Here is a 13932-nt window from a genome sequence, read left to right on the forward strand (position 1 = left end):
GTCTGCTAACAGGGGATAAATTAGAAATTGGGAACAGCTGAAGCTAATTCATTCTTGATGTTTTGTTTATGTGGGCAGTTCTCCCCTTAATCTTAAAGAAAAAAGTAAATAAACCAGAGTGGAGCAATGAGAGAGGGGCTGAGCTGTCAGTCAGAGCCAGAGCTTCTGTATCCTTTCCTAGTGATTTATAGGAAAGGGCTGTCTTAGACCCAAGGACCCAAACCACAAACACAATTCCCACAGGGGGTTACATCTGCCAGAAAATTACACAAAACGGAGCTTTATGATTCAATGCAAGACTTGTAGATCAGAAGAGTTTTTCTCCCTGTCCAAGAAGCTGCAGATACTCCGGAAAATTAACTGGGAATTGAGCACAGACAGTCTGGCAGAAAAGAAACTAAGAGTGCAATGAGAATGTATTTAAATTAGACTTTGGCAGGGGATAAAGGAATGAGAGGCAAAATAAGGGGAGAAGAGTTAAACTCCAAACTGACGAATCTGCCCTCTGCAGCATCCTCATCCCTTCCCGTGGGATCCGGCCACCAAATGTTCCAGACACTGCTGCTGCTATCACTGGGCACTTCCATGAAAAGATATCAGCTCCCTGCTGGTTTAAATGGGGGAAAAGGCTCCTTGCCTGAGCTGACCCGGGCTCGGTGTCCTGGACAGGGTGTTCTGTCTGTCTGGTGCTGTGATATCAGCGATCCCTTGGCTCAGGGAGGACACTCCATAAATTCTGTATTAATCCAGCGCAGCACCACATCTCTATTAACTTATGGAAGAAAACCATTGTTTGACATATGGATTAATAATGAAAAGTGAGTGGGAAAATAGGAAACCTGCCAGTTAAATGTATTAATAACACCAGCCAGGCCAGAGAGAGCACAAGGAATATAAGGGGAAAAAAACACCTGCACAAAGTTGGTGAATAAGCAAAACGGCAACCAACAAAATCCACCTGTGACAGGTGTAAAATAATTAATATTGGGGAAAACACTCCAAAGAGAGCTGGAGAGGGACTTAGGACAAGGCATAGAGGGACAGGACACAGGGAATGGCTTCCACTGCCAGAGGGCAGGGATGGATGGGATATTGGGAAGGAATTGGTCGCTGGGAGGGTGGGCAGGCCCTGGCACAGGGTGCCCAGAGCAGCTGTGGCTGCCCCTGGATCCCTGGCAGTGCCCAAGGCCAGGCTGGACAGGGCTTGGAGCAACCTGGGATAGTGGAAGGTGTCCCTGCCCGTGGAAGGGGGTGGCACTGGATGAGCTCTAAGGTGCCTTCCAACCCAAACCATGCTGGGATGGACCTTGGACACTTCCAGGGTCCTGCCATGGAGAGAAGGAACCAGGTGGACTCTGAGGACCTGCTCCAGGCTGGTAATTCTTCAGCTGTCAGCCTGTCCCATGCTTGAAAGACAAATGTTTATAATAACATAGGATGTGAAATGAGGAAAACATCTGAGAAATCCAAGTACGGTTTCCAGCTTTCAAGCAGAGGTCAATAAACAGAGCAACTTCTTTCTTCATGGTTTCAAACAGCTTGGTAGGATCCTTTTGGTGTTGGTAAATCAAAAGATAAAGAGATTATGAAAAAGAACATAAAAGTGAAGATCTGAAGAGCTTCAGCAGAATCAAAAAGTCCTACTAAATCTTCTGCAACAGCACACAAGTTTTATAAATGGCACAAATTACCTCATTTAGCTTTTTGCAACTTTAGTTTGTTATCTTCCTTCCAGACTTCCACCTCCCATTTTACCTCTCTTCATTCTCAAACCACCCTCCTAAGATCCCTCTCAGCAGCCTGTTGACTTGTCTTAAGGATTTGCATTCCACTTTTTCAACAAACATTTCCTTTTACCATCACCCCGAATTCTCTGATTGCGTCGTCAGCTTCCAGCTTGCTCGGGGCATTTACGTTCCAGACCAACCACCTCAGGTGACACTGGCTCCTTTCACAGAACTTATCCTTCTCTATCCCTTCCCAAGGAATCACTGCCTTTTTCAGTAGAAAATTACCACTGGCCACTGCCTGGTGATCATCCCTTGGAATGAGGTACAACACTGTCAGGATTACAGGGAAGCGAATTCCAATCTACAACTCCCTGAGGAGGGTGCAGCTGAGGGGGTCAGGCTCTGCTCCTAGGAGACAAGGGACAGGACAAAAATAAATGGCCTCAAGTTGTGCCAGGGGAAGTTTAGGCTGGCTATCAGGGAAAATTCCTTCAGTGAAAGGGTTGTCCAGCCCCGGCACAGCTGCCCAGGACAGTGGTGAGTCCCCATCCCTGGAGGGATTTAAAGCCATGTGGATGGGACACCTGAGGACAGGGGTTAGTGGTGGCCTTGGCAGTGCTAGGGAGTGGTTGGATTTGATGGTCTTGGAGGGCTTTCCCAACCCCAATGATTCCATGATTATTTTACAGAGAAGAGGAGATGCTCCCCCCACGGTTTCAGGTACTGAACAGAGCAACAAAGCTCTGTCTCAACATCATCACATCTCAGCGGAGCAACAAGGTACACAAGTTCAGGGGTGTTCTCATGATTAAGGGCACCAAAAAGTGACTCCAGTTTCCAATTTCCACTCAGGAGAGTGCAACAGAAGGAAGTGCTGCGGTTCCTACAGTACCTGTCTCCTATAACCATCCATAAGCTGTGTAAGTCAATAACCTGTTTTATTGGAGTGGATAATCAAATCAGTGTCAGAGCTGAATTCATTCTCCATGACAGCGAGACCTTGCCTGAAGTAGGTTGAGATGTGGCATTTTTAGTCCAAATCTCAATGTGCACCAATCATTCCATGACTATTTTGTCTCCTGCTCATATTTCTGCAGGTTGAAGTTTGGGGGTTTTTTTAATTGATTATTTTTCTTTACTAAAATTAGTATAGTGAGCTGGGAGTGCTCACCTGGAGAAGAGAAGCTGCAAGGAAACATCAGAGCCCCTTCCAAGGCCTAAAGAGGCTCCAGGAGAGCTGGAGAGGGACTGGGACAAGGAGGGACAGGACACAGGGAATGGCTTCCCACTGCCAGAGGGCAGGGATGGATGGGAGATTGGGAAGGAATTGTTCCCTTGGAGGGTGGGCAGGCCCTGGCACAGGGTGCCCAGAGCAGCTGCGGCTGCCCCTGGATCTCTGGAAGTGTCCAAGGGCAGGCTGGACATTGGGGCTTGGAGCAGCCTGGGACAGTGGAAGGTGTCCTTGTTCCTATGGGCGGGGGGGGGGGGGGGGGGGGAAGGAGATGAGCTTTAAGGTCCCTCCCAACCCAAACCATTCCACATATGGAATATATATATATATAATATAAAATATGGCACTAGGGATATCCAGGGAAATTACTGGAACAATCTCTCAATGTTTCACATAAGAATTAAAAGGAAACAGCTCCAAAAGATGAGTGTGCCTGAGAGCTGGTCTCTCTTACCTGTCAAAAAATACTTTAAAGCCATTTTATATCACCCTTTGGGAGGCATTTGTGCAGACCTTTGATTGAGTAAAAAAATGCAGATTCCTTTCAAAGGAAACAGAAATGAGCTAAAACTAATTTATCAGTGGTCAAGGGCATAGCACAGCCAAGTAAGATTTCAGACTGAAGGTTTTTAACAGAAACTTCGGGAGGAGGCACTGCAATTACTGTAAGAGGAATCAGCTGGATCTCCTGCCCAGTGCTGAAGTAGATGCTTTCAAATTGTCTCATTTACATAGGGAAGAAGGTCAGGAGGGATTAAGAAGGTAAATATATCACCTGATTAGGTATGCAAGTTCAGGGTGTTCCAAGGACTCATGCCATAAATATTCAAGAAGGTCTTTGCTTCCCACAGGTTCAGTCATAAGCAGTAATATGAATATGCAGAAGGAATCTGGTCAGAAAACCAAAGATGCCACCTGTGTGTGCATCAGTATCACCTGTTCCAGTGAGATCAGGCTCTGGAATTTGCTTATTCCCTTTTCCCTTTTACCTCGTGAAAATAAAGAATAAGGAGAATATACACAGGTGAGGAAGGAAAAGCTGGGAGCTGACAGGACATGTTCACCACTCCCTGGATGTGCATTTTTAACAGGAGCAGGCAGCACTTCCTAATTATTCTTAATTTGGGCAAAATTTCACACAAGACAATATCCCAGTGCACTGATCCAGCCTTCCCTGTCCTACTTGGGACAGACAGCACAGGGACACGATATGACCATCACCTGTTTTCTTGGATTCACACTTTGCTTCCAAGGAGGAAGACCATTAATTAGGAAATTAAAGTCCAGATGAGCTCAACTGCAAGACCAAGTCAGCTTTCCAGGAAGAAAACTGAGCTGAGTTTCTGCTGAGTGATGCCCTGCTTCACCCTGATAACCAGGAAATGTGCCTTGGACTGAGTGAAGGTAGGAAAATGTTGGGCAGTGCTCTTGGGAGAAGGGTGCTCTGCTAGAGAGCAGAGATGGGTCCCAAAGAAGAGCTGAGATGGCTCTAGGAGAAAATCCTGCTTTTCTTGCAGCTTCTTTTTCCTTTCCTTTATTCCCTGCAGCCCAGAACCTGCCATGTCCCAGGCTGATCCCCCAGCGTGGGCAGCAGGGGAGGGGGGATTCTGCCCCTCAGGTGAGACCCCACCTGCAGAGCTGCCCCAGCCCTGGGACCAGCAGCACAAGGACCTGGAGCTGCTGGAGAGAGTCCAGAGGAGGCCCCGGAGCTGCTCCAGGGCTGGAGCCCCTCTGCTCTGGAGCCAGGCTGGGAGAGCTGGGGGTGCTCACCTGGAGAAGGGAAGGCTCCAGGGAGAGCTCAGAGCCCCCTGCAGGGCCTAAAGGGGCTCCAGGAGAGCTGGAGAGGAACTGGGGACAAGGGATGGAGGAACAGGACACAGGGAATGGCTTCCACTGCCAGAGGGCAGGGATGGATGGGATATTGGGAAGGAATTGGTCGCTGGGAGGGTGGGCAGGCCCTGGCACAGGTTGCCCAGAGCAGCTGTGGCTGCCCCTGGACCCCTGGCAGTGTCCAAGGCCAGGCTGGATGGGGCTTGGAGAAGCCTGGGATAGTGGAAGGTGTCCCTGCCCATGGCAGGGGGTGGAATGAGATGAGCTTTAAATGTCACTTTCAACCCAAACAGTTGCACGACTACAATTCCCACTTTCTCTCAGCTGTTACTCTTTCATTTGCTATCCCAGAAACTGTGAGCAGCACTAGCTTTTGTATCCCCACTAATTGCACATCCTTGGAAAACAAAACAAAGCAAATGTTCCTCACACACAACGCGAAACACCCCAAGGCATTGGTATGAATGAGGATGTGTTTGGGATGAGACAGCACTGCTACTCCTTTCCTGTTCCTGCCAGGTGACTCATCCCCCTGAATTTGGGAGGATGTGGAAATCCATTGAAAAAGTGGCACCAGCTGCAAAAGCTTTGTGTCCACACATTCTGCAAACTTTGAGAAAATAATCCCAACAAAACAACACAAAAATAAATCAAGCGACCCAGTGTGCAGACTGCTATTGCAGCAAAGGATGCTGAATCTGCCCATAAAAGCCATAAAATTTTCCAAGGAAATTTGTAAGGATGAAAAGAAAGAATTGTGTATTTGTAAGGACTAAAAGGAAGCTTTTGGTCCTGCCACAGAGGAGGAAACAGGGCCAGTTTTGAAGTGCTGCACTTAGATTACCACAGCGCCCACCTTATTCCTGCTCTCTCTCTTCCCCCTTGTCCTGTCCCTCCATCCCTTGTCCCCAGTCCCTCTCCAGCTCTCCTGGAGCCCCTTTAGGCCCTGCAAGGGGCTCTGAGCTCTCCCTGGATCCTTCTCCTCTCCAGGTGAGCACCCCCAGCTCTCCCAGCCTGGCTCCATGGCAGAGGTGCTCCGTGTATAAAAGTGCACACGTGCAGCTAAAGCTGGACAACATCCTGGATCCTCTGGAAGATCTGTGCTCTCAAAACCTGGCAACAGAGCCAGGAGAACTTCCTTCAGCAAATCTTGAAAACCTGCCAAACACGTGGCTCCAAGCAGTGGAAATCTTCCTTGACTTCTGTCCACTGGACAAGGCTCTGACCAACCTGACCCCAGCTGGACCTGAGGATTTCCACAGGTCCTTTCCAACCTGAATTATCCAGTGACTCTGCTTCAAATTTATGGGACAAATTCGACTGGAAAAATATCCTGAGGACTGAACTTTCTGGACATTCATTTGGACTCTGGTCCCATTCCAGTGCTAACGAAAAATGGAGCAGGAGCCATTCTGGAAATCTGTGATTTTATGAAAATTAGCATCTCTCTGCCCTCTTCACTTCCTTTAATTTCCTCATAAATGAATGAAATGAAACATTTGGAGCTGAATGAAATGATTTGTATTAAGCGCAAGCAGACTGGCTGGCAGGCAAATGGGGTGTTGAGGCAAGAATAAATATCAATTATTCCTTAAATAGAATGGAATTGTTTTTATGTTTTCACTTTATTTGCCAAAAGAAATGTAACATCACTGTCACATCCTGAGCTGAATAGGCAGGAAAAGAACTGGGCTGAACTGGGACAAAATGGGGAGTTGCAGGAACCCCAGCCCTGAGCTAAGACCTTGAGGAAGGCCTGGAAAAGCTGCTGAAGCAGCTCAAGGAGGTGGAGAGGGATTTTCCTAAGCCCTCTGGGGTTTAGGAACAACTACAAACACCAGTTATTCAATACCCAGCCTGGAATTAAAACAGATTTATTTACCCATTAAAAACACCTTTCTTTTTCCTCTCAAAATCATCACGACCAGAAAGAATTCTCTTTCCTTTTTATCCTGTGACACCTTTATCGTGTTTTTTCCACACCCTGCTGAACACACCTGGAACATTTTTAAAGGAAAAAAGCCAATTTGCAACACTCTATTTCAATTTTAAAATGATGTCGTGCCCTGTTCTTAAGAGAATCCTATTTGCTCACACGGAAAAAAATTCGTGGTTTATACAATATTTATAAAAGGTGACGTAAATCGACAAGCAGGGAAGGGAAATAAATGGAAAAAAAAAATCAGTCAATGGGATTAAAAGATAAGGAGAATGTCAGCGTGGATATGGAACTGGAAGGAATAATACCTGCAAGGCTGAGCCCCCTGAAACTGCTGCAGAGGAGCCTTAGGAAGGGACAGGAATGTAAATATCACCCCAATGACAGCTCCTAATGATTTTCCTGGAACTGCTTGCAAAGGAAAACTCTTGAGAACTCCCCACCTATCCTTGCAGGGAGTCCCTCCATCAGGAACAAAATCCAGGAAAGCACTGCTGTCCTTTGGGACTGTTTGCAATTAGAGATGTTCGTTTATCTTCTGACAGGCCCAGAAAAGCCCGGAATGCCAGCGGGACAGGAGCTGTGGGTGCAACGCTTGCAGGACGTTATCAGGTGTTTCTGGCAGCCCGTGCCCTGCAAGCTCCCTCCCCCAGACAATAATAACCATTCCCAACAAGTTCCTTATCTTATCCCAGCAGCATCCCTGCAGGAGATTAGTCAGGCATCCCAGTGTCATGTTTTATCTCTAAAGCCTTGGATTTAGGCAGAGCATGTGTCTAGACCCAAAAGCCAGGTGTATTCCAGTCAAACAGATGGGGATCCATAAACATTTCATTTTTTTAATGATATGCACCAAGTTTTCAAGCCTGCTTTAAATCAGCCACAGTTCTGACATTCTGACATAAACTGGCCAATGACTAAAATAGGAGGGAAATGTTTAAAATCAGGGAAACATTTCCTGAAAATAATTTCAATATGGTTCGTGTGCAAGGGAAGTGTGGAGTTTTCCTTGAAAACCGCCCCAGTGTTCTGTGGAGGGTACACATTAATGCCAAGGATTTCACCTGATCCCTGCCTGGCACAGCAGAGTCCTGGAGCAGCACAAAGCAAGACGTGGGATGAGGCTTAAAAATCAGGTTTTATAGAAAGGTACAATCACAGAATATCCTGAGCTGGAGGGGACCCACAAGGATCCCTCCAAGGATGGGGAATCCAGCACTGCCCTGGGCAGCTGTGCCAGGGTTGGACAGCCCTTTCCATGAAGAAATTTTCCCAAAATCCAAACTAACCCTCCCCTGGCCCAGCCTGAGGCCGTTCCCTCTCCTCCTGTCCCTGTTCCCTGGGAGCAGAGCCCGACCCCCTCCTGGCTGCCCCCTCCTGTCAGGGAGTTGTGCAGAGCCACAAGGTCCCCCCTGAGCTTCCTTTGCTCCAGGCTGAGCCCCTTTCCCAGCTCCCTCAGCACCTCCTGGGGCTCCAGCCCCTTCCCAGCCCCGTTCCCTTCCCTGGACTTGCTCCAGCCCCTCAAGGTCCTTCCCAGAGTGAGAACACACAGCAGCAGCCCCTCTGTGGGATCTAAGGGGATTCAAAGTGAGGAACCCCAACTTGCTGTTGTCCATGAGGAAAATCCCACTGGTGGGGATGGTAAAGGGAAAGATGAGCTGACAAAGTGGCCTCAGAGCAAGGAGGAGTTGAGGAGGGAAACTTGTGCCTGCAAAGCCCCGGGGATGAGCAGACCATGACCAAAATGTAATTTATATGAAGATGTTTTGAATGTCTTCCAGCTACTTCCAAGTCACCAATGCAGAACAGCTCCTCGCTGCTTCCACACAAAGGTTTCTGCTGGGAATATTGCTGGATTATAATTACAGGCCAGCATTTAACATTAATTACTGCAATAGCCCACATTCAGGTGCACTGTGCAATGTAATCATGGCACCCCTTGCTGTCCATAGCACCTTCCTCATCCTGCAGCCTGGAAAATGCCCATCCTGGCAAGATGTGGTTAACAAAACTGCAGTGGTTTGGGGTTTGTCTGTGGGGTTTTTAATATGAGCATTTAAAACTGCTGCTGGCTACTCCATCCAGGATGAGCAAGGACAGCCTGCACCACTGGAGCATGAAGGATCTTGGTTCCTGCTCTACCTTTAGCCACAAAACCACCCAATGGATGTGGAGTCTCCCAGTGGGGTTAATGACAAAGCAACAGGAACAAAGTAGCACCACTTCTCCAAACACCTTCTCTGAGTGTGCAGCAGCATTTGTCTCAAAAGAGCTCTCTGAGGTGTCATTTTTGTTGATAAATCTAATTATGATGGTCATGTGCCACTCAGCAAGGCTGAAATCCCATACAGAAAGAGCAATTTCAATGAACCTACAGCAAAATTAATATCAAAGCCCCAAAGATTTTCTTCTTTTAAAGAGTAACAAGGGATACAGGTGAAAAAAAATACTTTGAAGGTTGTTGAAAAACAAGAAAAAAAATGCATAGAAATACCAAGAAATTCCTGGTTTAATGACTTCATAGCAAAGCTGAATTCTGCCACTTTGTCCCACCTCGAGGACTAACAAGGGAGTTTGATGTGAACCTCAGGGAAACCTGGTGGATTTTCCAGCCATGTGTGTCCTTCACTTTCAGATCAGTGGGATCCCAAAGAAAAAGGCACTGTAAGCCTCAGTAAATGTGCAAATGACTTCAAAAGGAGATTAAAGCCTTTCTCCTGTTTATGTGACGAGTTTGTGCACCGGTAACCAAAGGGACGTCGGCTTTCTTATTTTAACCATTCCTTGAAGGTCATTTCTGCACAGAAATGGGTTTTTTTGAAGACCTAAAAACTTGTTATATAACAAAGGCAGAGCTAAACATCAAGCCTGTGGCTGGTTGGAATTAGTTCACCTGTATCCCCTGCGTTCCATCAATAGGCACAGCCGAAGGAACCGGCTTCCTGGATGGAATGCTAATTATTCCCCTCCGCTTCCAGGAACAAGAGCATGGCACGGACAAAAAGAGATTCCTTTCTCCTCCTCTCATTAACCAGTTTCACTTGCTCAGCACATTAATGCAGAGCTAAGGATGATTATACAGGGGCTCACATGAGCTGAATAAATCTGCTTCCCGGACAGATGAGCCGAAGGCACTCGGGAATAACGAGGGCGATGCCGGAAGGAAACCCAGCGGTCCCCGCCGGAGCGTCACCCCAGCCCCACACAGCAAAGGCAGGGATAAACCTGTGGGGGCTCGGGGTCAGGGCTTCACCTTAATTCTAAAAATAATCTCGCCCCCAGTATTGATTTTAAACTGTGGGCAGGTCCTCTCCACACCTGAGGGATTGAAATGACCTTGGTTCTGCTGGAAAAATGTGTTGGGATTGACAGCAGGAAAGGAAAGGCTCGTGGTTAGCGACTGGATCAGTAAACTGGGGACATGGAATGTGTGCAGTGCATGGAAATAGCTGGACACCTCCCTGTGGAGGCTCCTGATTTACACCAGGAGCGAGAGCAAACTGAAAGATTCCTCTAAATATAGGGAATAATAAAATAAAAGACTCTAACATTGCCAAATCCCATGGAACCTGCACTGCTTGCCAACAACATTAGAAGTCCTGCCATCCATCAAATCTCCCCATTCCAGAGAATGCCAAGTCCTCCCGCTTGGCGAAGGAGGATAGAGAAATGCAGGGTGACATTCCCTGCCTTTTGAAGGTGACTGGTTTTGCATTTACTTTGGAAAGTTGTTCTGAAGAAATATGTCAGAAGCCTTAACATCCACGCTTCCTAAATATCCGGGAGTCGGGCTCTTCCAATAGGTGACGTTTGCTCCCATTGCTCCTTGTGCATTTGTTCAGAGTCAAAGCCATTCCAGAGCTGCAGACTGACAGGAATTCCTGGTCATTGCAGTACCTCACTTTGCTCCTTAAACACTTCTGAAAGCAACGATTTTGGGATAAACTTCCCAGGAGAGGTTTCTCCAAGGCCAGAACAGGGCCAGATGGGTTGGAGCTGTTGCCAGATGGACCTGCCGAGAAGCACCTGGACCACCTTGAGCGGTCAATTAGTCAAGGGAGCCCCAGGGAGCTCCAGGGGTGATTTAACCATTGCTTAATGTGAGAGCTGGAAGGCAAACAAGGGGATGGATCGATGGCAGTTGAGTCAGTGCCCGGCAGGATTTGATCCCGAGCTTAACACAAATGCCTCCGGAATTTCCCTTTGCTTGCACACCAGTTCTTCCCACTTTTTTGCACCAGGCTATGATCCTGAAGACTTTTTTCAGAGGACTACAGGCTCCTTTCCTTAAACAAGAACACACATGGAGATTTAGACCACTTTGTATCTTCCCAGTGTGAGAAGAAAATTTCCCTCTGTAAAAACAAAAGTGAAAATGTTGTCCCTCATTCTGAGCTTCTCCAGGAAGCCCTGGGAGAGCTGACCCCAAATTCAGTTAAAAGCAAGGATGGGAAACATCTCCTCAAGCTGGAAATTCGATGTAGTGTAATTTTGCTAAAATATCAAAATAGGCTGAGGAAACCAAGCCTGCTTTTTGGGGTGTCTCATCACAGAGAGAAAATCTCCTGGATGTGTAAAAATTTTGCACAGATTTTTTTTGTTCCTATATCTTTGTTTACTCCCAAAGGCATTGGAGCAGGATCTGCATTTAGGAGAAGTTAAAGAATCCTGGAATGGTTTGGATTGGAAGGGACCTTTCACTAGGTCAGGTTGGTTTGAGCTGTGGCCAGCCTGACCTTGAACCTTCCCAGGGATGGGCAGCCACAGTTTCTCTGGGCAATTCCCATAGGAAAATCTGAAAAATTCCCCCTTCCTTCCACAATCACGTTACCTCCTGATTTTTCTGCTATGTGCAAGTGTAAGAAAACCCCACTTTTCCATGCCTGGAGATTTCTCATTGCACTTCCCTGTAGCTGCTGGTCCCAAAGTTAGAGAAAGAACAGATCATGGTGGATTTTATAATCAACACTGTCTCATAAAATTAATTCACTGGTCACAGAAATGCAAATAAAAACCAAATAATAATGCCCTTAATAACATAATCAGCCCTGAATTAGGCAGACAGATGGATGAGATGATTGTTGGAGATCCCTTCCAACAGTAATGGTCTATTCTGTTCTGTTCTATTCTATTCCATGCCATCCTAAATAATGTGAAAAGAACAAAAATCTAAGGAACAAAACCCACTCCATCCCAAAAACATAAGCAGTGTTATCAATACCTTGCATATATTATATTAGTTATAACCTTTATTGCCAATTAACAGCCATTAGAATGAAACAGTGATTGGGGAAAGCTAAATGGCCTCTTAACCACACATGGAAAGGGCAAAGGAATTATTCTGGGAACAGCACGTGGCCAGAATTCTGTGGGAACACTTAAATACAGCCACACACCTCACAATCAACATCAACACAGAATCAGGGTAATTATGCCACGTCCTCTACAAGTAGCAGTGCAAAAAAAAAAAAAAATTAAAGGGATTTATAGATTATTATTTCAATTAAGTGCTCCAGCCTCAGCATCAGGATTTATCTTCCTTGCATCTCGCAGGATGCTGAGCAACATCCCGATAAAAATCCTACCACCACTGTTAGTGCTACAAAAATCCACCATATTTCATACTCCTCCTTGCATCTGCAGAGTACAACTGAGCCATCAACCTTCTCAGGAAATCCTGCTGCCAAAATAACCTTGCAATCTTAGAGATGAGGGCTGGGTTATGCAGAAATCATGTTTTATTTGGAGTCGGCATGGAAAATGCAAACTCAGACACACCAGAGAGCAAAAGGACTCTGATGAGCGTTGAGATTCTGCAAGCAAGAGGCATTAAAAACTCTTCTGATTGCTCTTATCAGCTGTAAAAAGATTCAGAGTCACCCTAACAGCAAAAGGATTTCATTATCCCAGAGAGAGAAAGATCTTACACCATTTAAAAAGAGATTTTTACCATCAATGATAAGCTCCTGAGCCTCTCTAGAGGTTTAAAATTATTGATAGAAATAGTATCTGTATGAGAGGCTGTGGCTGCCCCATCCCTGAAGTGTCCAAGCCCAAGGAAGGGCTTGGAGCAGCCTGGGATAGTGGAAGGTTGAGCTGAGCTCAGAGTTCAGCTGGTATTAATGACAACAATTTAAGATGTCTAAGAAACTACAGAACAACTGTAACAGTTATTAGATGTGGAAAAAATTCCCAAGTTCAGTGCAAGCCCTCACTCAAGGCATAATGGATACAGATGAAAGGCCTACAGAGCCTCAGCCACCTTCCAGAAACACTTGGGGAAAAAATAAAAGCCCATGGACAAAGGAGGATCACAAAGAAGTTTAATATCCCTTTTTACCCGAGGTGATTTGTAGTATCTTATTAATTTGTAATATATTAATTATAAGCTGGTAAATGTTGAGCTGACTGAGCAAATGTCACTCTGGTAAAACTCCTTTGTAAATTGACAGACAGAAAAGTTAATTTCTATGTGGGTTTTTTCCCAAAACAACCCAGCAACTAAAAATCACCACTTTATGTGTTCCCTGTTCAAGCTCCTCTATAGTTTTTCATTTTCCCTTGTAGATTTTTTTCCCCGGTGGCCTGTGCAAAATGTGAAGTTTTCAGACAGAATTTAATGCAAAAAAATAGGGTCACATGCAAAGCATACGATAAAAAATAGGGTCATAGGCAAAGAATGCAAGAGCTCGGGCACTACAGGAAATGTAAATGTGAAAAATCACACGAGAGAACATAATAATAATAAAAAAGAAGGGCCCACAATACAACAAAAGCAGCAGCAAAGCGACTGCACCGAGCAGCCCTCAAGGCTGACGGAGGGATGGGTTGACCTCGGGGGCCTCTGCCTTTCCTGACTTCCAGACTTCTGTGGGGCTCATTAAAGGCCCCAAGCACAAAGCATCAAACACTTCAAGGAAAAGTTGGTCTCCATGGGAATAGAGGACAAACTAAAAATAACCATAAGCTGGCATTTTAACAATTTTGCAGGAGATTGTCATGGCAATGAAGAGAGTTGTAACCTGTTGTCATGATAACCAAAGTTTTAAATTAATGGGAAAGCACTCCACTTCCACTTCATCTTTATTCATAACAGATCCAACATCCTCCATGGGAGAATTCCATGTTAGTGCTTCAAGGAACCAGAGAGCTTGGGAGAAGCAAGGGAGGGATAAAGGATGGTAGGGATTAAAAGAAAAATT

At 46.0% G+C, this 13932-nt stretch overlaps 1 protein-coding gene and 1 long non-coding RNA gene across 5 annotated transcripts in view; one reads left to right on the forward strand and one right to left on the reverse strand.

Annotated features, from left to right (window-relative positions):
* FAM168A (family with sequence similarity 168 member A) overlaps window positions 1-13932 on the reverse strand; it is a 128389-nt gene that overhangs the window by 36449 nt on the left and 78008 nt on the right. The window lies entirely within an intron of this gene.
* On the forward strand, window positions 3668-6637 carry LOC138120036 (uncharacterized). The gene is made up of 3 exons (XR_011155711.1): window positions 3668-3723; window positions 4215-4365; window positions 5782-6637. It is a non-coding gene; the product is annotated as an uncharacterized lncRNA (long non-coding RNA).

This window comes from Aphelocoma coerulescens, chromosome 1 (assembly GCF_041296385.1).
Source record: "Aphelocoma coerulescens isolate FSJ_1873_10779 chromosome 1, UR_Acoe_1.0, whole genome shotgun sequence".
Classification (NCBI taxonomy): domain Eukaryota; kingdom Metazoa; phylum Chordata; class Aves; order Passeriformes; family Corvidae; genus Aphelocoma; species Aphelocoma coerulescens.